Source organism: Chiloscyllium plagiosum, chromosome 16 (assembly GCF_004010195.1).
Source record: "Chiloscyllium plagiosum isolate BGI_BamShark_2017 chromosome 16, ASM401019v2, whole genome shotgun sequence".
Classification (NCBI taxonomy): domain Eukaryota; kingdom Metazoa; phylum Chordata; class Chondrichthyes; order Orectolobiformes; family Hemiscylliidae; genus Chiloscyllium; species Chiloscyllium plagiosum.
This window is the reverse complement of record NC_057725.1, coordinates 43,091,550-43,116,217: the sequence shown is the minus strand read 5'-3', so window position 1 is coordinate 43,116,217 and position 24,668 is coordinate 43,091,550. Positions and strand designations below refer to the sequence as shown.

At 41.9% G+C, this 24,668-nt stretch overlaps 1 protein-coding gene across 1 annotated transcript in view; it reads right to left on the bottom strand.

Moving 5' to 3' along the window:
* LOC122557836 (serine/threonine-protein kinase BRSK2-like) overlaps positions 1–24,668 on the bottom strand; it is a 957,494-nt gene that overhangs the window by 458,573 nt on the left and 474,253 nt on the right.

Here is a 24,668-nt window from a genome sequence, read left to right as displayed (position 1 = left end):
AACTGCATTTATTTCGATGCAAAAGGCCGAACAAGTAAAGCAGACAATCACGCCCCCCCACAGATACCATCCCTGCTCATGACTCCACCCCCATTCCCCCCACCACCACACCCACTCCAGTTACAGGCTTCGCCCCCACTCCCAGCTCCATACCCACACTGGGTCCCAGCCACCAGCCCTGCCAAGTTTTCACCATTCCCCTGACCTCCTCCTCACTGAGGACGAACGATCAGTCCTCAGCAAAGGCCTCACCTTTATCCCCTTCCACGCATCAATGAATTTAATACACGCCGTGACGTCGAACACTTCTTCCGCCACCTCTGCCTCCGAGCTTACTTTCACAATCAGGACTCCCACCCATCTTCCGAGGACTCCTTTGCCCGCCTCCAGCACACTCCATCCACCTGGACACCCCGTGCTGGCCTATTACCTGCCCTAGCTCTATTCCTGATGAAGGGCTTTTGCCCGAAACGTTGATTTTCCTGCTCCTCGGATGCTGCCTGACCTGCTGTGCTTTTCCAGCACCACTCTAATCTAAACTTAGGGCACAGTTGGGAACATGGGACTGGAATATCAAAGCAATAACAGAAACATGGCTCAGGAATGGACAGGACTGGTAGCTTAATGTTGCAGAGTACAGTTGCTATAGGAAGGATTAAAGGGGGACAAGAGAAGAGGGGCAGTAGTGTTTTTGATTTGGGATAACATTATAGCTGTACTTAGGGAGGTTATTCCTGGCAATACATCCAGGGAAGTTATTTGGGTGGAACTGAGAAATAAGAAAGGGATGATAACCTTATTGGAATTATACTATAGATCCCCCAATAGTCAGCATGAAATTGAGAAACAAATTTGTAAAGATATCTCAGTTATTTGTAAAAATAACAGGGTGGTTATGGTAGGGGATTTTAACTTTCCAAACATAGACTGGGACTGCCACAGTGTTAATGGCTTGGATGGAGACGAATTTGTTAAGTGTGTCCGAGAAAAGTTTCTGATTCAGTACGTGGATATACCTATGAGAGAAGGTGCAAAACTTGACCTACTCTTGGAAACTAAGACAAGGCAGACAACTGAGGTGTCAGTGGGGGAGCATTTTGAGGCCAACCAACATAACATATGAGATTTAAAACAGTGATGGAAAAGAATAGACCAGACCTAAAAGTTAAAGCTCTAAATTGGAAGAAGGCCAATTTTGATAATATTAGGCAAGAACTTTCAAAAGTTGATTGGACAGATGTTTGCAGGTAAAGGGACAGCTGGAAAATGGGCAATCTACAAAAATGAGATAAAAAGAGTCCAGAGACGGTATGTTCCTGTTAGGGTGAAGGCCAAGGCTGGTAGGCGTAGAGAATGCTGGATGATGAGAGAAATTGATGTTTTATTCAAGAAAAAGGAGGAAGTATATGTCAGGTATAGATAGGAGAGATCGAGTGAATCCCTTGAAGAGTATAAAGGCAGGAGGAGTATACTTAAGAGAGAAATCAGGAGGGCAAAAGGGGGACATGAATTAGCTTAGACAAATAAGGCTACGGAGAATCCAAAAGGGATTCAACAAATACATTAATGACATTAAGGTGAGACCACACCTGGAATATTGTGCGCAATTTTGGTCCCATTATTTGGGGAAAGATGTAGTGGCATTACAGGTAGTTCAGAGGAGGTTCACTAGATTGATCCCAGAGATGAGGAGTTTGTTGTATGAAGAGAGATTGAATAGTTTAGGCCTATATTCTCTGGAATTTAGAAGCATGTGGGGTGCCCAAATTGAGGTATTTAAGATGGTAAAAGGTGTGGATAAAATAGACGTGGAGTAGATGCTTCCTCTTGTGGGGCATTCTAGAACCAGAGTTCATAGGCAAGATAAGAGGTAGCAAATTCAAAACAGAGCTGAGGAGAAACTACTTCTCCAAAGGGTTGTGAACCTGTGGGATTTACTACCCCAAAGTGTGATGGATGCTGGGACAGTGAGTAAATTTAAGGAGGAGTTAGATAGATTTTAAATTAGTAATGGGTTGAAGGGATATGGGAAGAAGGCAGGAAAACGAGGGTGAGGAGCATATCAGAGTTGAAACGTGCGGTGGTGGAAAGGCACAACTTGACCGGATGTAGTTTTCCAGCACCACACATTTCGACTCTGATCTCTAGAATCTGCAGTCCTTACTTCCTCCGTCAGGAGCACATCGCCATGATCAAATGGTAGAGCAGACTTGATGGGCCGAATGGCCTAATTCTGCTCCGAAATCTTATGAACATGAAAAGGGTAACTAGGGAGAGAATAGGGCTCCTTAAAGATCAGCAAAAGATTGTTGCTGGGTCCACTGCTTTTCAACATTTATAAAAATGATTTGGATGTGAACATAGGGGGTATGGTTAGTAAGTTTGCAGATCACACCAAAATTAGAGGTGTAGTGGACAGCGAAGGTGGTTACCTCAGAGTACAACGGGATCTTGATCAGATGGGTCAATGAGCCAAGGAGTGGCTGATGGACCTTAATTTAGTTAAATGTCAGGTGCTGCATTTTGGGAAAGACAAATCAGGGCAGGACTTATACACTTAATGGTAAGGTACTGGGAAGTGTTGCTGAACAAAGAGACCTTGGAGTGCAGGTTTTCCTTGAAAGTGGAGTTGCAGGCAGAAAGGATAGTGAAGAAGGCAGTTGGTGTGCTTGCCTTTCTTGGTCAGTGCATTGAGTATAGAAGTTGGAATGTCATGCTGCGACTGTACAGGACATCGGAAGGATGTTGTGAAACCTGAAAGGGTTCAGAAAAGATTTACAATTTTTTGCCAGTGTTGGAGGGTTTGAGCTACAGAGAGAGGCTGAACAGGCTGGGGCTGTTTTCGCTGCAGCGTTGGAGGCTGAAGGGTGACCTTATAGAGGTTTATAAAATCATGAAGGACATAGATAGGATAAATAGACAAGGTCTCTTCCCCACGATGGCAGAGCCCAAAACTAATGGTCACACATTTTAAGGTGAGAGGGAAAGGTTTAAGAGGGACCTAAGGGGCAGGTTTTTCACACAGAGGATGATGTACATATGGAATGAGCTGCCAGAGGAAATGATGAAGGCTGGTACAATTCCAACATTTAAAAGGCATCTGGATGGGTTTAGAGGATTATGGGCCAAATGTCTGGGAAGAGAGACTCAATTTATTTCGGATATCTGGTCAGCATGAATGAGTTGGACCGAAGGCCCGTTTCTGTGTTGTACGTTTCTATGACACTATGACTGTATGCTGATGTGTTTTGATGCTGAAGCTGATTTTCTTCAAGCCGTGCTCCTGAGCAGTTTTTACACCTGCTTGGAAAAGCCCCAACGTAAAACCCCAGTGCCAGAATGAGGCAAACAGCTCAGATCTGTATGAAATACGGCCATCTGATCCCACTATCATACAGCAGTCAGAATCAAATGAAACTGACAATCGAAAGTGTATATTTCCCACATACACACCGTATATGTGCGCCTATCTACACATTCTCAGGGTACTGAGACACCTCAGCAGCCTACCTTGAACTATCCACCTCTTTCCCCCTTACTGGAATATCCAGGTTATTAACTCTTCCTCTCTGTGCAGCTGCTGCCTGACTTGCAACATTTATCAATATTTACTGTATTTTATTTTCAGAAGATTTAAACAGTTTAACAACTCTCATCTACATAAAAAATATATTCTGTAGGGCCACGCCAGTTTCCAAGAATACTATAATTTCTAAGAAAAATTTGATTTGACAATGTTGATAAATTCATTTCCATACTATTTATATAAACTTTGAAAACACGTAGCTGGATATTATAGCTATCAAGTATGATTTTCTTTCTATTTCCTTCAAAAGGAATTGTATTTGTGTAGAATTGGAATGCCAAGTTGCAGCTGAGAATTGAAGTTTGAAATTTGAACAGCAGCTTTCTTTACAAAAAAAACCCACAAAAGACCTGTGTTTGCTGTTAGGAACTGGCCTGGAAAAAATAAGTGAGCTTAATTACTACTTTAAGAACACTAGACAATTCTGCACGAGATGTTGTTATGCTCTGAAAACAAAAAAATGCTGAAAATCACAGTGGGACAGGCAGCATCCATGGAGAGACAGCAAGCTAATCCATGGAACAGAATAGAATCCCTACAGTGTGGAAACAGATCATTGCACCCAACGAGTCCACACTGACCCTCCAAAGAGTACCCCACCCAGACCCATAGCTAATCCAACTAATCCCTGAACACTATGGGTAATTTAGCATGGCCAATCCACATAACTTGCACATCTTTGGACTGTGGGAGGAAACTGGAGCACCTGGCAGAAACCTACACAGAAATGGGGAGAATGTTCAAGTTAAACACAGTCAGTCGCCTGAGGGTGGAATCAAACCTGGGACCCTGGCGCTGTGAGGCAGCAGTGCGAACCACTGAGCCACCATGCTGAGTTTCAAGTCCAGATGACTCTTCATCAGAGCTGTTGTGCTGCTCAGTGACTGGCTGCTGATTGGATATTGAATTAGTCAATTGAGGGAGCACCATTAACTGACCAGTCAATCACAGAGAAGGTTAAAAAAGAAAGCGAAAACAATGTGAACTGGCTCTGACTGGGCTTTGGGCAGAAGGCAATGTTGCTTTGGAAGCTGCCAGGCTAAGCGTGTCTTTGGTTTTGCACTCTCTCGTTATTCTCCAGTTATTGGCTCGCTGAAAGTTCTGAGAAGAGAACCCCAGTCTGCAAGGAGTAAATAAAACATCTCGAGAGGTCTATGGAAACTGTTTGCATTGACTGATAACTTTGGAATTTAAGCAAGATACACTGTCCTACGTAGCCGTAAAACAACCCACTATCGAAGGAATTCATGAAGGCCTGGCATTTATCATTGAAATGGTTATTGAACTGACAAATTACAATTCTAAAATCTATCCCTTATCTGTGTCTATGTGTATGTCGTTGAGAGACTGGGAGGTGTTTATGATCAAAGAAGGTTAGTCTTAGATGAATTACAGGGCAATCAAATAGTAAATTTCTCTGGAGTCCAGGGATGTGAAGGCTAGGTGGACTAGCCATGGCAAAGGCGGAGTTACAGGGACAGGGTGAGGTGAGGATCTGAGTGGGATGCACTTAGAGGCTCAACGCAGATTTGATGGGCTGAATGGTCTCATTGCACTGGGTAGACATTAAAATCTCTATGTTCTGCTAAAGTTAAATTGTTAATAATAAATTGTTAATCTTTCAGTAATAAACAGTGTCCACGATCTGTTGTTATTTGTAAAATTAGGAGTAATTTATCAATTTTGAGGGTCTTTGAATGTTTTAATTTCAGTGTTATGAATCCAGTGATAGTAAGGCTGATTTGGTTTTGCCTTGCTTTCCCTATGTCATGACTTGTTTTCACAAATACTCCTTCTCAACCCAAAACAGAAAGTAAGAGTAAAGCCTGAAAAGAGGCAAGATTAACAATATGCTTCTTCAGAAACGAAACAATAGTAACTGCTTCTGAGAGACAGAAAACAGCTTGTGCACAGTTTGCTAGGTGGCAAAGTCTATGTTCTGTTGCAGGAGGGTGAGGATTTGCACTATTTACATTGACATTACACCCTCGCTAATGAAAAACAGCATGACCTGCAGGAGATGGTTAATAGTATGTACAATACTTGAGAGGGCTGTAAACATGTGCGAGAACAGAACACACTTGAGTGAACTTGGCAAGATAAAACTATCCAATGATATCACATAGCAGGACCTTATGACTGGCAACTGCAATAGAACACAGCTTCAAGCTGCAACTTACATCCCCATCAAAATCCTGTCTTCCAAGAGTTTCCTCAATCAAACAACTGTAGCACAATCAAAAACATATTTACACCGAGAATAAATTTCAAGTTTTCTTTTCCCCCTCATGAGCTGTCAATAATTCCTTGCTCTTTAAAAACATAAGTGTGATTTCCTGATGTAAACTGATCAGTATGATACTGCTGTAAGGAAATGACTGCACTGAACAGTGTTGCTTATTTGATACATGTACATAGTGCTCATTAGCTAATATTAGGCTACAGGGAGAAGAGTTGATGGCAGAGGTAGTCTTGGCAAACATAGACAATGCAATTTATGTTTCAAATTGGCTCAAGGTATATTTGCTGCAGATGGCAAGGCTCTACAATTGGTTCCCCATGGTGCAAGCTTAAACAGTTGTCCAGAGTCATTAGCAGTTGGGTGTGCTAAAATCTGAAAGTATGGTCTAGTGACAACTCACCACCTGGCCATGCTTTCTTTCATCTTACCCTTCTCAACATCAAATTCTGTTTTTCAGGCAATTAGAAATCAAACTGATTATCTATTCCTAGTTGCTGACTCCTGGTATCTTGTGTCATTTGCCACCTCTATCAGAATGTGTCACTGGTTAAGGGCTGTTTGGGTTAGTTCCCTGCCACCAATCCCTTTTGTCTTTGCTTTGCCCATCTTATGATTAGCAGTAGAAGAATATATCACCATACAGTGTTCTTAGAACAAGTTTATTGTATGATAACAATAAGTATGATGATGTTTGATCAGGCATACTTACAAGACCTCGAGGAGCTGGTTACAGATATCTCTGCTCCCTCTGAAAGCTAGGGAAGAGCTCCTTGTTTCCAGACAGAGACACATTCTGCGTGCAGAAAGGTGGAGGCAATGAATCATGCACCTCAGTCCAATCAGAACCATCACTTTATAGAAAGCAAACTTACTTGAAAATAATTAATTAGAATGCTCCCCCCTCAAAAATAAATAATCTTTCCTAAGCATGGTGCGAGTGGAATCTAATAAACCTGTTGTGCTAAAGCATTGAGCTACATTATAAATAATATATTTGTACATCTTCAGGATGTTGATGGACCAGAAACTGAACTAGCCACTTAATACAGTCGCTGCAAAGGCAGACGAGAGGCTAAGAATCTTGCAGCAAGTAAGTCACCTCCTGACTCCCCAAAACCTGCCCATGATCTCCAAGGCACAAGTCAGGAGCGTGATGGAATACTCTCCACTTGCCTGGAAGAGTGCAGCTCCAACAATGCTCAAGAAGCTTAACATCATCCAGCACAAGCAGCTTGCTTGATTGGCACGACATCCGCAAATATTAATTCCCTTCACCAGCGAAGCTGCAGTATGGGCTGTCAAGAAGATGCACCAGAAATTCACAACAGACCATTAGACAACCTTCCAAACTCATGACCACTACTATTTAGAAAGATAAAGGCAGTAGACACATGGGAACACAATCACCTGCACGTTCCCTACTAAGCCACATCCTGAATTGGAAAAAAAATCACCATTCCTTCACTATGACTGAGTCAAAATCTTGAAACTCCTTCCCTAATAGCATTATATTAACCTACAGAAAATGGAAGGCAATAGTTTGTGTAAGCAACTCACCACCATATTCAAGGGAAGCTAGGGATGGCCAACAAATGATGGCCAGCCAGCAATGCCTACATTCCCACATGAACAAAAGAAGAAATCAAGATCCTAATATTCATACATGGAGCTTGTTTTGCTCTAATTTCGAAAGAGCACCTAAGGGAGAAGGACAAGGTAAACTAGGGACAAATTTTGCAGAACTTTTCGTGTTATTTATTGGCACCAAACTCAGCCTCAATTAGGCCAAGTTGTGAAATTGGTTAAAATATTTTGGCAAGTAGAATAGACAGACTGCAGAATATCAGCTCAGAATTAAGTATCAGTCCAGCTCTGCCCATTCTACAATCCCTTTGCAATGTTTTGTATCTGCTTCTCTGATGAGAACTATAGCCACATTCACTCTAGAAACACGACAAAGGAATGGTAAGTTCGACTTTTTAATTCTTTCCCCCCTCAGTTCGCTTCTGTTTTGGTCCTTATACACTGGGAGTTCAACAAGAAAGCTGCACTGCCTACTTTTAGCATTTAGATGCAACAAACTGTAATATATAAAAAAATGACATTTCCCAAACGTGCATGCTCAATTCACTAAAATCTAAATCCTCAAACTGAAATTGTGTAATGCCTGCAATTTAATCCCCTGTTTGTGGGGTGGACAAATGCATTCTCATCTTTCACCCTGTAATATAAGGATTACCCAAGAAATGCTTTTAGAAGCAAAATGTGGAGGCTTATAGATACAAAAGTCAGGCAAGGATCCTCTAGAAACCTGGATGCAGTTCAAGATATAGAAATTTGTTTACCTAACCTTGTGGCATTGCTGCTTACTAAATTTGATAACAGCAGTGATAAAGGGCAGCAAATATACTGAAGCTTTGCTGCAAAATAGTTTGCTTCTTGCAAACAGTACACACCAATACCAAATAAAGGCATTCACAGCTCTTTGCAGCAAGATTTCAAATATACAGAAAAAAATAGAGATAAGAGGTAGAATTATGTGGAAACTTCAAGCTGGCCTATCTCAACATCAAGATCATCTTGCTACATCCTGCATGCTTTTCAAATGGCATGATTCTCACCAGGCAGAGTTCCTAATTGATGTTCATTCTTGATTGTTATACATAATTTTAACAGCCCAACTTGCCATGGGTTATGATTCTAACAAACTTGCCATACAAACTAGCTGTTGGATAATCTTCGACATAGAAACTACCGCAGGCCTTTGATGATTCAACCCATTTCTGGGTACAAGAAACATGCATGTTGGACACTGGACACCAACATCTCAGGCACGATGCATGGAAAATGGCCACATACACTGCCATCTGATATGTGCCAACCTCTATGTACCTTTGTAACACATCTCCAGTCCATTTCCAGGACGCTACTGCACTTCAGTGATGAACTCTGAGATGTGCCAGAAACCATTAAATGGCGCACCAAGGACACTGCGTTCAGGGACATGTACCCAGCTTATGGACTGGACCAGGCTGCATCTATGGGCTTAATGCTTCTCTCCAAGTGCTCAGACAGTCTAGGTCTACCTGAATTTCACAGGGCTGTGCACTTCAATGCCATTTCAGGTGCTTTATTTGATGCTGGGTGGTCCAAAGCATTTCACTGCTTTTATCAAACTTCATAGTTGTTTTGTTACAGTTGATTGTTTACCCAGGATACTTCAAAGGGCATTTAAGTGTCAGTGTGATTTTAGAGTTATATTCAGGACAGATTCGATGAGAATGCAATATTTCCTTCCCTAGTGTGCCAATTGTTTTTTTTAAACAACTGGTTATCATTAGACTACAAAATTAAGAACACAGGAATACTTAGAAATGAACATACTGGACATTCATTTCAAATTACACAAGATGGGTTGGCCCTGTATGTCGCATTCACAAGCTTGACCATTTGTTTCTTCAGGGATCCTTCCTCCCAACCTATCCAACCATCTGAGCCCCGATACCCCCCAACTCAACTCCAATGCTGGCCCTCTTGAGAACAGCCAGGAGCCAGGGATGCAGGAAGGGAAGTCAGGAGAGGGTTGTGAGGACTGACAGAACACTGGAGATGGTATGGGAGTGAACATTAGCAATGTGCAATGAAGATGTGAGGGGGACTGGCACACGCTAAAAGTTTGACAGAGGATGGGTGACCACTGGTGGGTGTTGGGTGAGTTTGGCCTTGCCAAGAGGAGTCTGAATTTTATTGGGAGTGCTTAAATGCTTTGACCTTCCTGCTGCTTTACCTGGCTTGTCAATGGATACTTGTTTTTAAAAGAAAACTTTCCATTGTCAATAAATAAATGTAATAACCACAGTATGGGCAAACAAGTCAAGGCTCCATAATTCTGGCCACCTGATGCCACTGTAGGAGTAATTAGGCAGCGTTAATCAGCAATCAGAATTTTAAAATTCCACAGTAAGTACCACAGGTATGTGCATGCTGGGACATCTTCAGAGTCCTAATCCACATCTGTGGTGAAAATTGTGCCAGAGGCCCCTCCCAATGTCAGAGAATTTAGGCCAATGTTTACATTGGCTACAAGAAAAATGAACAATTAGTAACCTTGACCTAAATAGAGTCATAGAGATGTATAGCACAGAAACAGACCCTTAGGTCCAAGTCATCCATGCCGACCAGATATCCTAAATTAACCAAGTCCCACTTGCCAGTATTTGGCCCTTATCCCTCAAAACCCTTCTTATTAATGTACACATCCAGAAGTTTTTTTAAATGTTGTGAATTTATCAGCCTCCATCACCTCATTTGGCAGCTCATTCCATACATGCACCACCCTCTGCATGGAAAAGTTGCCCCTTTGGTCCCTTTTAAATCTTTCCCCTCTCATCTTAAACCTATGCCTCTAGTTTTGGACTCCCAAGACCATTTAACTTAAATGTATTTAATGTACCATCATAATTGTTTGCATCCAACATGCAAGTCACATTTCATGTGATTTCATCACTCAATAACCTGGAATAAACAAAGCTTGTAGCGTGGTGCTCTTACAAAGAAACCATCATTCTGCAGGAGTACATGATTCATGTCATAGGAATGCCATTTCACTGACTTCAGGAGGGGGATATTTCAACTTGCAGCTAACTAAGTTTCAAAGGAATACACAATTGACAGAGATAGCCTAGCAAACGATATGCTTGAATTGGAGACAATGTGGATTCTGAGAAAAAGAATGGTTGTTAATTCAGTAAGTCCTTGACAAAATGGAAATGGCAGGAGCAGTTGCACAATTAAACATTGACAGAGGTTGAATCAATTCCTGACAATGAAACAGCACAGATATGCTGTTGCGAAGACGACAGAATGAGATGAACTGTCACACACTATTGAATCCTTAATTGAACCAAATGTTCAACATTTAAAGTTAGCATCAGTGTCTCACCCCAGCAGAGGAAAATGTCAAAAGTAGAGCAAGTTGATACAGTTGGCTCAAATTTTAGGATCTTTTGTTCATAGTTAGAAATAGAATGGCAGGAAAAAGGGTCAAATGTTGATCGTTTAACATATTTCATACTGCTATGGTCATTCACAAATCCAATATATTTTAATATAGCCTCCAAGATCAAGATTCTAATTGTGGCATGATATGAATTCAAAGAACAGCAGAATAATTAATTTATTTCTCTTGTACATGTGTTCATTAACAACTGGTCAAGATTGCATGTCAAACAATGGTTGATTTAGGTTAAATACAATTGGATACTGTGGTTCTGAATGAATTAGTCTGAGCTCAGTGTCTGTATACAATTCTTTTTTTAAAAATTCACTCATGGGATGTGGGCAATGCTGGCGGGCCAGCATTAGTTGCCTGTCCCTACTTATCCTTGAGAAGGTGGTGAGAGCTACCTTGAACCGCTGCAGTCCCCAGTGTAGGTTGACTCACAATGCCCTGAGGGAAGAAATTCCAGGATCTTGAACCAGTGTCAGTGAAGGGACAGTGATATATTTTCAAGTCAAAACGGTGAGTGGCTTGGAGGGGAACTTACAGGTGGTGATGTTACCATGGATCCTCTGCCCTTGCCCTCTCAGATAGAACCGGTTGTGGATTTGGAAGGTGCTGTCCAGGATCTTTGGAGATTTTTTGCAGTGCATATTGTAAAGTACACACTGCTGTCACTGAGCTTTGCTGGGGGAGAAAGTGGATGTTTGTGGATGTGGTGCCAATCAAGTGGACTGGTTTGACCTGGATGGTGTCAAGCTTCTTGAGTGTTGTTGGAGCTGCATTCATCCAGGCACATTAGGAGTATTCCATCACGCTCCTGGCATGTGCCTTGTAGATAATGGGTAGGGCTCTGGGAATTCAGGTGGTGAGTAATGAGATGTACAAGGTTTAAAAGAATGTAACAGTTTGGTCGTGTCTTTAACTTAGGGAAAAATCAAGGAGTCAATGTGACCTCTTCTGAAGTCTGCAAAACAATACATCTGTTAAGTGGCTGTTCACAATGACAGAAAAGGCTGGCAGACATTGGCAGCAGGATTTATATCTATAGTGCTTAGACAACAAGGACTGGATGTTTAGTCCCAAAACAACAGTGCAGAGTCAGGAAGCCTCTTGTCATGTTGCACCCATCTCAGGAGTAAATGCCCAAAAGGAAGGATTTTCATTCCAGGCCATGGTTGCTGGGTCAAGTCTAGCTTGCCACACTCAGCCATAGGCTGGACACAACCAAAGGGTCACAAATTCTGTCTGTACAACAAACATTAGAAGGTATAAAGTTATCAGGAATTCATCATTTACATCCTAATTTAGTCAGAGTTTATAAAGCAATTGAGCGTGACAAATATCCAGAATAAAGTAGTTACTAGCAGCATTACGTTCAAGGTTAGCTGAGCCCTCTGAGAAAAGATTACTACATTGTCCAGCTTAGAAACTTATCTTCAAGCTGGTTTGGTTTAGCTTAGTCTTGCTAGTACCACTACTGATCAACTGAGAGTTAATTTGTAACAGTAAATAACTTTAACTTTCTTATTAACTTACTGGGTCATGGAGTTAGACAGCATGAAAGCAAACCCTTGCCTATGCCGACCAAATATCCTAAACTGTTCTAGTTACATTTGCCAGCATTTCGCCCAAATCCCTATAAACTCTTCCTATTCATGTATCCATCCTGATGCCTTTAAACATACTCACATTTCACATGAAACATTGCCCTTTTCTATTGGGATAAAAGGTTTCATGTGTCCAGCACTTTGGCCAATGGAAAGGTGCTGCAGGAAGCTTTCAGAATCAGATCAGTCAATGAGCCGGATTGTCATTGGTCAGATCATCTTCCCCCATTTCCTTTGCCATCACTAAACCCACACTGTCCAAGTCCTTCTACTTTCTGAAAGATCTATTCATTCCAATGACATCACTCATCAGTGTCCAAGACTTCTACTTCTAGCTGCTCCTCGCAAACAACTGCAGAGGCAGTGCTTGTAAAATTTCTCTCTTCTCCCACTGTAGTTTATAGCCTCAAATACACATCCTGCATGCAAGAGCCATTTGCATGTATGCACGCCAGTTTAGTACATGTATTTGTTGCTTATAATAATCACCTCTCTTGCGCAGAGGAACGAAAAAATTCAGGTTATTTGACCATATATCTGAACATTTCCATTTGACTGGAGCACTGGATCTTGACTGCATTGCAGCTTGCCACTTTAATTTGCCATTGGGTATACGTTTTGATATCTTAGCTAGCAGTTATTGCTGTCTCACCTCAGAGGCCAACGGTTCTCGATTCAAGGCTCATTCCAGTTTATTTTCCAGCACAGACATCAAGACCGTCACTCCAAACTAACACTGAAGCAATCTTGCAAGGGCCACTTTGCAAATGCATTGTTAAAATAGACCCTGTCTGCTCTCTCAGGTGGACATAAAAATTCTTGGAACTAACCTCATGCCTCTTTCATTTTAGTTATGCGCATGTCTTGTATTCAGTAGTTTGCCTGTCATTTGCCATGTTAAATTATGACATTTTTCATCAGAATCCCTATTCTTTCCTCTCTTCCACCATCAACCCCTCTGGAAAGCTTGCTTTCCTTTCCAATTTCAGAATCATTTAGAATGCCACAAACTTGTCAGTTGTGAACACTGTTGCAGGCCTTGCTGTTATCAGTTGCTCGAGGCCCTGTCACAGTATGAATCTGTGCCAGAGGCACTCCTCAGATTTCCAAACAATCTCAGGCAGGAGAGTTGACAATCCTAGGCTTCAATGGGAACAGTACCGTTCAAATGTGATATCTGTCTTGGGCTCTTGAAATGGGATGGAAAAGCAAGTTGAGAGTAAACGGCAGAAAACAGTGGGTTCTTCTGTGAATCCTTGACCTAGTTTTCAGTTTTGTGTAAGCTTTGCAATGTTGAGAGAGTGCAGATCCTCAATGAGGCATGCCTTCACTTAGTGGAATTTAGAGCGCAGAGAGAATTCAGTACAGGGGCGAAGAGGTGCTCCTTCCTGTTTTTTTGGGTCATTGTTTGCAAGGTCTGTTTGTGGTTAATAGTTAGTATGGCTATATTCTTCAATTGAGCAGAGGAAAGGAGTCAGCATTGGAAAAACTGAGTCCCAGGATTGAGTGCCCAGCACTGAGTAGATGAGGGGAGTCCTAGTTTAAATATCTGTAGCAGCTTCGAGGGACAGTAGCTTGGGAAAACAAATCAAACAGTGGTGTTGTAATTCATCATGACTTTTTAAAAATTGTAAGTTTGGACGAAATGATTAACTGAGAAGCAACAAGAATAAGTGAAAGTCAGGGCAAGATAATAAAGTAATAAGTAAGCAATGTAGGATAGGTAGTGCAGTTAGTGGTATTCTTACACAAGCATAATCTCTTTTTTTCAAAAAGGGGCTTAAAAGAAGTCATAGCAACAGACCTGGCACCTATGATATGCTCTTCTTGTGCTATGTGGCAAATCATGGAAGCTTCACTTCTCCTCACAGATGCATCTCCTGGAAGTATCCAGCCGAATCTACTGGCTAATTCCATTCCAGAGTTTGAGCAGTGAGTGAACTCACCTTAGAGCACCTGTAGATAGCATGATCAGTGAAGTGGTTGGGACGGGGGGAGGGGAATGCAGGATAGACAGCTCAATATTGCAGGATATAGAGTATTCAGGTGAGACAGACAGAGAAAGTGGAAAAAGATGAGGGGGGGGGGGGTATTGCAATATTAATTAGGGAATCGATGACAATAGCAAGGAGGGATAATATCTTAGAAGGCTCAAATAAAACCGTATGGGTAGTACTTAAAAACCAAAGAAGGAGCAATCAATCTCATTGCTGGAAGGCTACTATAGGCTCCTTAAAGAGAAATAGAAGAAAAGCAAATGTGTAGACAAAAGATGTGTAAACGTTATAGGGTAGTCTGTGTGGAGTTTGCACATTCTCTCCATGCCTGAGTGGGTTTTCCTTTGGGTGCTCCAGTTTCCTCCCACAGACCAAAGATGTGCAGCTAAGGTAGATTGGCCATGTTAAATTGTTCATATTGTCCAGGGATGTGGTAGTTAGTTGGATTAACCAAGTAAGTACAAGCATATGGTAATGGGTCTGGGTTTGATGCTCTTTAGAAGGTTAGTGCAGACACAGTGGACCAAATTGCCTTTTTCTGCACTGTGGGTATTGTATAATTCTATTCTATTCTCGTGATAGTAGCGGATTTCAACTTCCCCAATATTAACTGGGGTAGTCATAGTATCAAAAGATTTAGAGGGAACACAATTCTTAAAATGCACCTCGGAGAGCTTTTTAAGCCAGTAAGTAAGACCCTACAAGAGAGGTTGCAGTCCTGGATTTAATTTAAGGCAATGAAAGCCAGGCTAGTGGTTGAAATATCAGTCATGGAACATTTTATAAATAGTGATCATAAACTTTGTTCAATTCAAGATTGTTACAAAATAGAACAAGCTTCAGCCTGAAATCAAAGTTCTAAATCAGGGGTCTTAAGTGGCAGAAGGTGAAAAGGCAGTGGATCTGTACTCTGATTTTCTTCCATGTTATGGCCCATACCGCATCACCAAACCCCACCCTATCCTAGTCCATCCTTGGGTATGGAGGGTGGATAGCATTAAATCACAACAACCTTTACATCCAGTAAAGGAAACAAAATATTTCTAACAATGTCAAAAGAGTAACAATAATTTGTTATGACTGTGGGCAATAATGATAGCATGACATGGGATTGCTACCTCATGATTTTATAGTGCTTTTAGCAATTCATAACTGCATCTTAATCTTACAAAACACTTCAGCAAAAGCAATATTTTGACAATACCAAAAACATGAAATAAAACAGAAGTTACTGAAAAAGTCCCGAGAAAATGTATAGCAGGGGAACCAGAAAAGAAACAAAAGACGGACCTAGCGATGAAAGTGATAAAAGCAAAATTATCACTACAGTTGTCATTTTCTAATTCTTTCCTTGCCCAATTAACACATTTTTCTCCTATACAACTACCCCTCTTGTTAATCTCTTTTGCTCTCCAAATGATCAGTGATGGTCCATTTGGTTTTTTTCCACCTTCTCCCTTATCCCTCCCTCTGCACTTGCTTCATACCAGTTACATCCTCAACATTTTTTTCTAGCTCTGATGAAACATTGGAAAATACTTTTAATGTCAATTTCAGTAATTTAAAACAATTTCTGAAAGATGATAGATTGACATGATTTAGAAATCTTAGTTTATATAGTAAGTTCATTTTCAGCTGCACTTGTCAAACTGTATCAAGTTACCACTGTTACATCCAGGAATAGTTAAGTTTCAAAACAATTGCACTGATCCAAGGCAGATTTTTCACAAGGCAATATGCAAATAATTTTGAATGCAGAAAAGGGAAAGACACTTATCAATAAAGGTGCAATGTGCAGACAGACAATTTGCATTGCACACACCATAAAATACCAAAACAGAAATGCTTGATATGCCTCTCTCCTCTGAACATCTACATGTCAATAAGAGAAGGGGATGACTTCGTGGTTAATCCAGAGACCCAGGGCATGTTCTGGGGACGTGGGTTTGAATCATGCCACGACAGATGGTAGAATTTGAACTCAATCTGGAATTAAGTGACTAATAATGACTATGAATCCATTGTCGATTTTTGGAAAAACTCATTTGGCTCGCTAGTGTCGTTTAGGGAAGGAAACTGCCATCCTTACCTGGAGAAAGTGAGGTCTGCAGATGCTGGAGATCAAAGTTGAAACTTTATTGCTGGAACAGCACAGCAGGTCAGGCAGCATCCAGGGAACAGGAGATTCGACGTTTCGGGCACATTCCTGAAGAAGGGCCTGTGCCCGAAACGTCGAATCTCCTGTTCCCTGGATGCTGCCTGACCTGCTGTGCTGTTCCAGCAATAAAGTTTCAACCACCATCCTTACCTGGCATGGCCTACACTTAACTCCAGACACAGGTTGACTTTTACCTGCCCTCTGGACAATTAGGGGTGGGCAGTAAATGCTGGCCTAGTCCACGACACTGTCATCCACAAATGAATTTTTAAAAACTTTCTATATTGCCATAACATCTGTCCTTTTATGACAATATTTGAAAGGCCTCTGAAAGGGGAAAGGAAGTGTTAACATTAGGTGTGATAAAATCAGAATTCATTTCTGCAGTTCTGTTATGATGATATTGACTTAAGCTTATCCTTCTGAAGCTACATGTAAATGAAGATTATTTGTTTAAAATATTTAAATCAGCTTTGTTAATCCAGGTAATCCCTTGCCCATTGCAGATTGCCATGGGATAGGACATCAGATAGGACATCTCTGTGGAAGGTGCTGCCAGTTAAGTTACTGTCAATGACAGCATCATCCAAATCTGCAACCTCTACTACCTAGAAGGTCAAGGGCATGGGAACACCACTCTCTCTAGGCCACATATATTTCTAAATTGTAACAATATCATTGTTCCTTCACTGTTGCTGGGTGTAAATCTTGGAATTCCCTCCCTCACAGCACATACACCAGATGAACTACACCATTTCGAGAAATTTGCTTGCCACTATTTTAAACAGCTTAAATCTTTCACTCAAAAAAACGTTGCTTGCTTTTTATTGATGATTATCATGATGCTGAAAGGATTGTCATTGCAAAAATTGCAAGAGTGAAAGCACGGGGTGAATAGGAGCAGACTATTTTCGGCAGTTGAGGATTCTGGAATGAATGTGTAGAAAAGAGAGTCAGGAAAAAATTCTTCAATCGCAGAATAACTATAGAATTCTTGGATGCTTGAGATCAGATTTTGCTGGAGCAAGGCATTTTATAATGAGCCCATTTAGCTTGTTTCTTTCCTGAACCTTTCAATTTAAAGTTTTTCTGGCCGTAAGTTATTGGAAATGGGACGTAATAATTGTGCAGTAAGAACAACACGGTACCTGGATGAATGTCAGCACCAACAATTCATCTCTAACTTCTGGTATACAAGGATTGACCAGTAGGAGGAGAAGGATCAAAAAGTGATCTCAGGTAATAAATTCAGATTTCAATCAGATATAGAACACAAATAAATTGCACAAAGCCAGAAAGGATGAGACAGAAAAAAAAAGAGCATTTAAAATACATTGGTCATATTAAAACGTTCGAAGAATAGTTTACAGTTTAAATTGATAATTTGCCTATGCCAGAAATGTTGCTTAGCTGTTATTCATTATTGTCCCTAGAGATTTAACTTTGTGGCAAATGTAACAATTAATTAACAATGCACATGTGGTAACTTTAGAAAAATCATAAGATTGTTAAGGATGCAAAGGTTAATGTGTAGGTGCTTATGGTGATTGGCATTCCACACACACTCTTACTTGCCCCACATGGCTGGTCAATTTGCTCATTGATAAAACATGCATGGTACAATGGGGCTCTTATGGTATGCTGGTATTGTTCCTACCTTTGGGCCAGAAGGTCCAGGTTCACATACCCTAGTTATATGTCATAACATAACATGCCAGAACAAGTTGATCAAAAATACCAGCACCGTTCACTTGCCATTATTGTCGCAGCAACGTTTGGCTCTATTCAATCATGATCAAGCAGGTTAGATGGAACAAGCAAAAGAGAATGCAGCAGTATTGGAGAAAGCGTTAATAAAAGTGGTTTCAGCTATTTGACCGCGTGAAAGGTTAATACAGTAGTCTGTTGCCATGTTGTAACCTCTAATGTAATTTTTAATGATACCTTACCTGTGGCTGAAGGGAAGACATCAAAATGCCGCAAAACACACTGGATAAATATTTTGAATCTTTCCACCTGCTTGATATTTTCATTTAAGCACAATTTGTTATTAATTTTCTAATCAGGATCAACAAAGTGTGTCAATAGGTTTTAATCAATATGATTCTGACAGGTTATAACACCTCTATAGCATGTGGGACTTGAATACAGGACTTCTGGGCGAGAGATATGGACACTACCACTATGCTACAAGTCTCTTACCAACATGGTGTGTATGTTGAGTTCAATCTGAGTTGAAGATGGAACAGAACACAGTAGGAAGGCTAATGAGGCACAATGGTATTGACCCTGCCTCCAGGCCAGGAGGCCTGGGGTTTAATCCAACCTGCTCCAGAGGTACAAAGGACAAAGAACAAGAAAATTACAGCACAGGAACATGACCTTCAGCCCTCCAAGCCTGCGCCGATCCAGATCCTCTATTTAAACCTGTCGCCTATTTTCTAAGGATCTGTCTCCCTCTGCTCCCTGCCCATTCATGTATCTGTCTAGATACATCTTAAATAACGCTAATGCCCTCCTCTACCACCTCTGCTAGCAACACCTTCCAGGCACCCACCACCCTCTGCATAAAGAACTTTCCACGCATAGATATAGCATCTCTGAACAGGTTAATTAAAAATATCTAGAACACACTAGTTATACAACAAGAACATACAATAATGACAAAAAGGTACCAGCCTCGGGGTAGACAAGACAATTGCTCATTGCTTTCTTTTTTCTTCATCGTGGTGACTCACATCAAGAGCATTAATATACATATACTATTCGGAGTTTCTCTCCTCACCCTTTTGCATCGATGTCACACAAAGTCCCTTCATAAAGTAGAATACTGTGATGCTACATCATCACCATTCACTTTGGCCTTGCTGAGAGAAGAGAACTTTTCTGACATTCAATCATCTTCCTTTTGTTCTTGTACATTCGGTCTTGCTCAAACCCAATGGAAACGCTCGCACTGTTTCTCTCATCACAACTGTCTGATGTGCTAAACATTTTTGCCATATAGGAACTTACAATTTTTATAAAATGATCAATAAAATATGGCTTGTCTGAGCCATAATCTTTACATGTTGTTGTCCACCTACCATTAATTTCTTGAACCTTCATGTATACTCAATTATTGACTAGTCAAGACTTACAATCACATTACCTTGTTTTATCAGATGTCATTCCCCTGAATCAGCTTCAGACTCATGAGAAGTATTCCACTTCTGGTCTTCAAAACTAAACTGCACAAATTTCTTGTCAATTATTCATGATTGGCTGTAAGGCCAATCTGTTGGGCTAGTCTTGTTTCTTATCAAACTACTGAACATTGAGGTTTTTCACTAAAGTAACTTTTATTCTACACCCACACAATAATTAGCTTATGTTTCAGCAAGCAACTTAATAACTGAGCAAGGTGAACTGAAAATTCTAACACAGCTTTGAAATATGTTCATTTTAAGTATCTGCCACAACTGCAGAGGAGTTGTGAGCATGGCCCCTTTTCAGACTCACAAACATTATGTAACTGGCATTAATCATCAATAATTATTCCACTGATCTATTTCTAGAGAAACCAAATTTAAAATAAACAATTTTCAGTAAAATTAAACATATAGCCTTTACTTATTTGTTTATCAATTTCAAGATATAAAAGGCGTTTATTCAAAACCTATTTCTAATGTTGAACAAGGTGCATGCTTATATATACCCCACAAAGCTAAAGCTTTTTCTTCTAGCACTTAATCTTCAGTGGGGGTCGGTTTAGATCAGAGTCAAGATTAGAGTGGTGCTGGAAAAGCACAGCAGATCACGCAGCATCTGAGGAGCAGGAAAATCAACCTTTCGGGCAGGGACCCTTCATCACGAATGAGGCTGGGAGTCTCTGGGGTGGAGAAATAAATGGGAGGGGGGTGTGGTTGGTGAGAAGGTAGCTAAGTGTGCAATTGGTGGATGGAGGTGGGAATGGAGTCATAGAGATGTACAGCATGGAAACAGATCCTTCGGTCCAACCCGTCCATGCTGACCAGATATCCCAACCCAATCTAGTCCCACCTGCCAGCACCCGGCCCATATCCCTCCAAACCCTTCCTATTCATATACCCATCCAAATGCCTTTTAAATGTTGCAATTGTACCAGCCTTCACCACATCCTCTGGCAGCTCATTCCATACACGTACCTCTGCGTGAAAAAGTTGCCCCTTAGGTCTCTTTTATATCTTTCCCCTCTCACCCTAAACCTATGCCCCCTAGTTCTGGACTCCCCGATCCCAGGGAAAAGACTTAGTCTATTTATCCTATCCATGCCCCTCATAATTTGTAAACCTCTATAAGGTCACCCCTCAGCCTCCGACGCTCCAGGAAAAACAGCCCCTGCCTGTTCAGCCTCTCCCTGTAGCTCAGATCCTCCAACCGTGGCAACATCTTTGTAAATCTTTTCTGAACCCTTTCAAGTTTCACAACATCTTTCCAATAGGAAGGAGACCAGAATTGCACACAATATTCCATTGGTTAATGGCCTAACCAATGTCCTGTACAGCCACAACATGACCTCCCAACTCCTATACTCAATACTCTGACCAATAAAGGAAAGCATACCATAAGGTTGGGGGCAAGGTGGGGGGGAGAGAGAGAATGAGGAAACTGGTGAAGTCCACATTGATGCCCTGTGGTTGAAGTTTTCAGAGGAGGAAGATGAGGCGTTCTTCCTCCAGGCGTCGGGTGGTGAAGGAGTGACAATGGAGGAAGCCCAAAACCTGCATGTCTGTGGCAGAGTGGGATGGGGAGTTGAAATGTTTGGCCACGGGGCGGTGGGGTCCTGGAGATGTTCCCCAAAATGCTCTGTGAGAAGGTTTCCCCAATGTAAAGGAGACCACATCGGGAGCAATGGATACTATACATGACATTGGTGGAATGCAGGTGAAACTTTGATGGATGTGGAAGGTTCCTTTGGGGTCTTGGATGGAGGTGAGGGGGGAGGCGTGGGCACAGGTTTTGCAATTCCTGCAGTGGCAAGGGAAGGTGCCAGGAGGGGATGGTGCAGTGTTAGGGGGCGTGGACCTGACCAGGTGATCACGGATGGAACGGTCTTAGCAGAAAGCGAATAGGGGTGGGGAGGGAAATATATCCCTGGTGGTGGGGTCCATTATAGGTGGTGAAAATGTCGGTGGATGATGTGGTTTATGCAGAGGTTGGTAGCATGGAAGGTAAGGACTGAGGGGAGGCTGGAGGGGTGGGGTTTGAGGGCAGAGGTGTGGGACGTGGATGAGATGCGTTGGAGGGTATTTTCAAACCACGTGGGCGAGGAAATTATAATCTTGAAAGAAGGAGGCCATATGGTGTGTTATAGAGTCATAGAGATGTACAGCATGGAAACAGACCCTTTGTCCAACCCATCCATGCCGACCCAATCTCAACCCAATCTAGTCCCACCTGCCAGCACCCAGCCCATATCCCTCCAAAACCTTCCTATTCAAATACCCATCCAAATGCCTCTTAATTGTTGCAATTGTAACCCATCCAAATGCCTCTTAATTGTTGCAATTGTACCAGCCTCCACCACATCCTCTGGCAAATCAATCCATACACGTACCACTCTCTGCGTTAAAAATTTGCCCCTTAGGTCTCTTTTATATCTTTCCGCGCTCACCCTAAACCTATGCCCTCTAGTTCTGGACTCCCCAATCCCAGGGAAAAGACTTTGCCTATTTATCCTATCCATGCACCTCATAATTTTGTAAACCTCTATAAGCTCACCCCTCAGCCTTCGACACTCCAGGGAAAACAGCCCCAGCCTATTCAGCCTCTCCCTGTAGCTTCAAATCCTCTGACCGTGGAAACATCCTTGTTAATCTTTTCTGAACCCTTTCAAGTTTCACAAGGGGTGGCACGATGGCTCAGTGGTCAGCAGTGCTGCCTCACAACGCCAGGGACCCGGGTTCAATTCCCGCTTCGGGCAACTGTCTGTGTGGAGTTTGCACATTCTCCCCGTGTCAGCGTGGGATTCCTCCGGGTGCTCCGGTTTGCTCCCACAATCACAAAGATGTGCAAGTTAGGTGAATTGGTCATGCTAAATTGGCTGTTGTGTTAGGTGCATTAGTCAGGGGTGAATATAGGGGAATGGGTCTGGGTGGGTTGCTCTTCAGAGGGTCGGTGTGGACTTGTTGGGTCGAAGGGCCTGTTTCCACACTGTAGGGAATCTAATCTAATCCACAACTTGTAGCTAATAATACCTCATGCCAGTTATGGTGGAATCTAATCTAACCATCTTTCTGATAGGAAGGAGAACAGAATTGTATGCAATATTCCAACAGTGGCCTAACCAATGTCCTGTACAGCCGCAACATTACCTCCCAACTCCAGTACTCAATACTCTGACCAATAAAGGGAAATATACCAAACGCCTTCTTCACTATCCTATCTACCTGCGACTCCACTTTCAAGGAGATATGAACCTGCACTCCAAAGTGTCTTTGTTCAGCAACACTCCCTAGGACCTTACCATTAAGTGTATGAGTCCTGCTAAGATTTGCTTTCCCAAAATGCAGCCCCTCGCATTTATCTGAATTAAACTCCATCTGCCACTTCTCAGCCCATTGGCCCATCTGGTCAAGATCCCATTGTAATCTGAGGTAACCCTCTTCGCTGTCCACTACACCTCCAAATTTGTGTCATCTGCAAACTTACTAACTGTACCTCTTATGCTCGCATCCAAATCATTTATATAAATGACAAAAAGTAGAGGATCCAGCACCGATCCTTCTGGCACTCCACTGGTCACAGGTGTCCAGACTGAAAAACAACCCTCCACCACCACCTTCTGTCTTCGATCTTTTAGCCAGTTCTGTATCCAAATGGCTAGTTCTCTCTGTATTCCATGAGATCTAACCTTGCTAATCAGTCTCCCATGGGGAACCTTGTCGAACACCTTACTGAAGTCCATATAGATCACATCTACTGCTCTGCCCTCATCAATCTTCTTGGTTACTGCTACAAAAAACTCAATCAAGTTTGTGAGACATGATTTCCCATGCACAAAGCCATGTTGACTATCCCGAATCAGTCCTTGCCTTTCCAAACACATGTACATCCTGTCCCTCAGGATTCCCTCCAACAATTTGCCCACCACCGAGGTCAGGCTCACCGGTCTATAGTTCCTTGGCTTGTCTTTACCACCTTTCTTAAAACAGTGGCACTACGTTTGCCAACCTCCAGTCTTCCGGCACCTCACCGACTATTGATGATACAAATATCTCAGCAAGAGGTCCAGCAATCACTTCTCCCACAGAATTCTCGGCTACACCGGATCAGATCCTGGGGATGTATCCACCTTTGACCGTTTCAAGACATCCAGCACTTCCTCCTCTGTAATCTGGACATTTTGGAAGATGTCACCATCTATTTCCCTATAGTCTATATCTTCCATATCCTTTTTCACAGTAAATACTGATGCAAAATATTCATTTAGTACCTCCCCCATTTTCTGTGGCTCCTTGCTGATCTTTGAGGGGCCCTATTCTCTCCCGAGTTTCCTTTTTGCCCTTAATATATTTGTAAAACTCCTTTGGATTCTCCTTAAATATATTTGTCAAATCTATCTCATGTCCCCTTTTTGCCTTCATGATATCCCTCTTAAGTATACTCCTACTTCCTTTATACTCTTCTAAGGATTCACTCCATCTATCCTGTCTATACCTGACATATGCTTCCTTTTTTTCTTAACCAGACCCTCAATTTCTTTAGTCATCCAGCATTCCCTATACCTACCATCCTTCCCTTTCACCCTGACAGGAATATACTTTCTCTGGATTCTTGTTATCTCATTTCTGAAGGCTTCCCATTTTCCAGCCGTCCCTTTTCCTGCGAACATCTGCCCCCAATCAGCTTTCAAAAGTTCTTGCCTAATACCGTCAAAATTGGCCTTTCTCCAATTTAGAACTTCAACTTTTAGATCTGGTCTATCCTTTTCGATCACGATTTTAAAATGAATAGAATTATGGTCGCTGGCCCCAAAGTGCTCCCCACTGACACCTCAGTCACCTGCCCTGCCTTATTTCCCAAGAGTAGGTCAAGTTTTGCACCTTCTCTAGT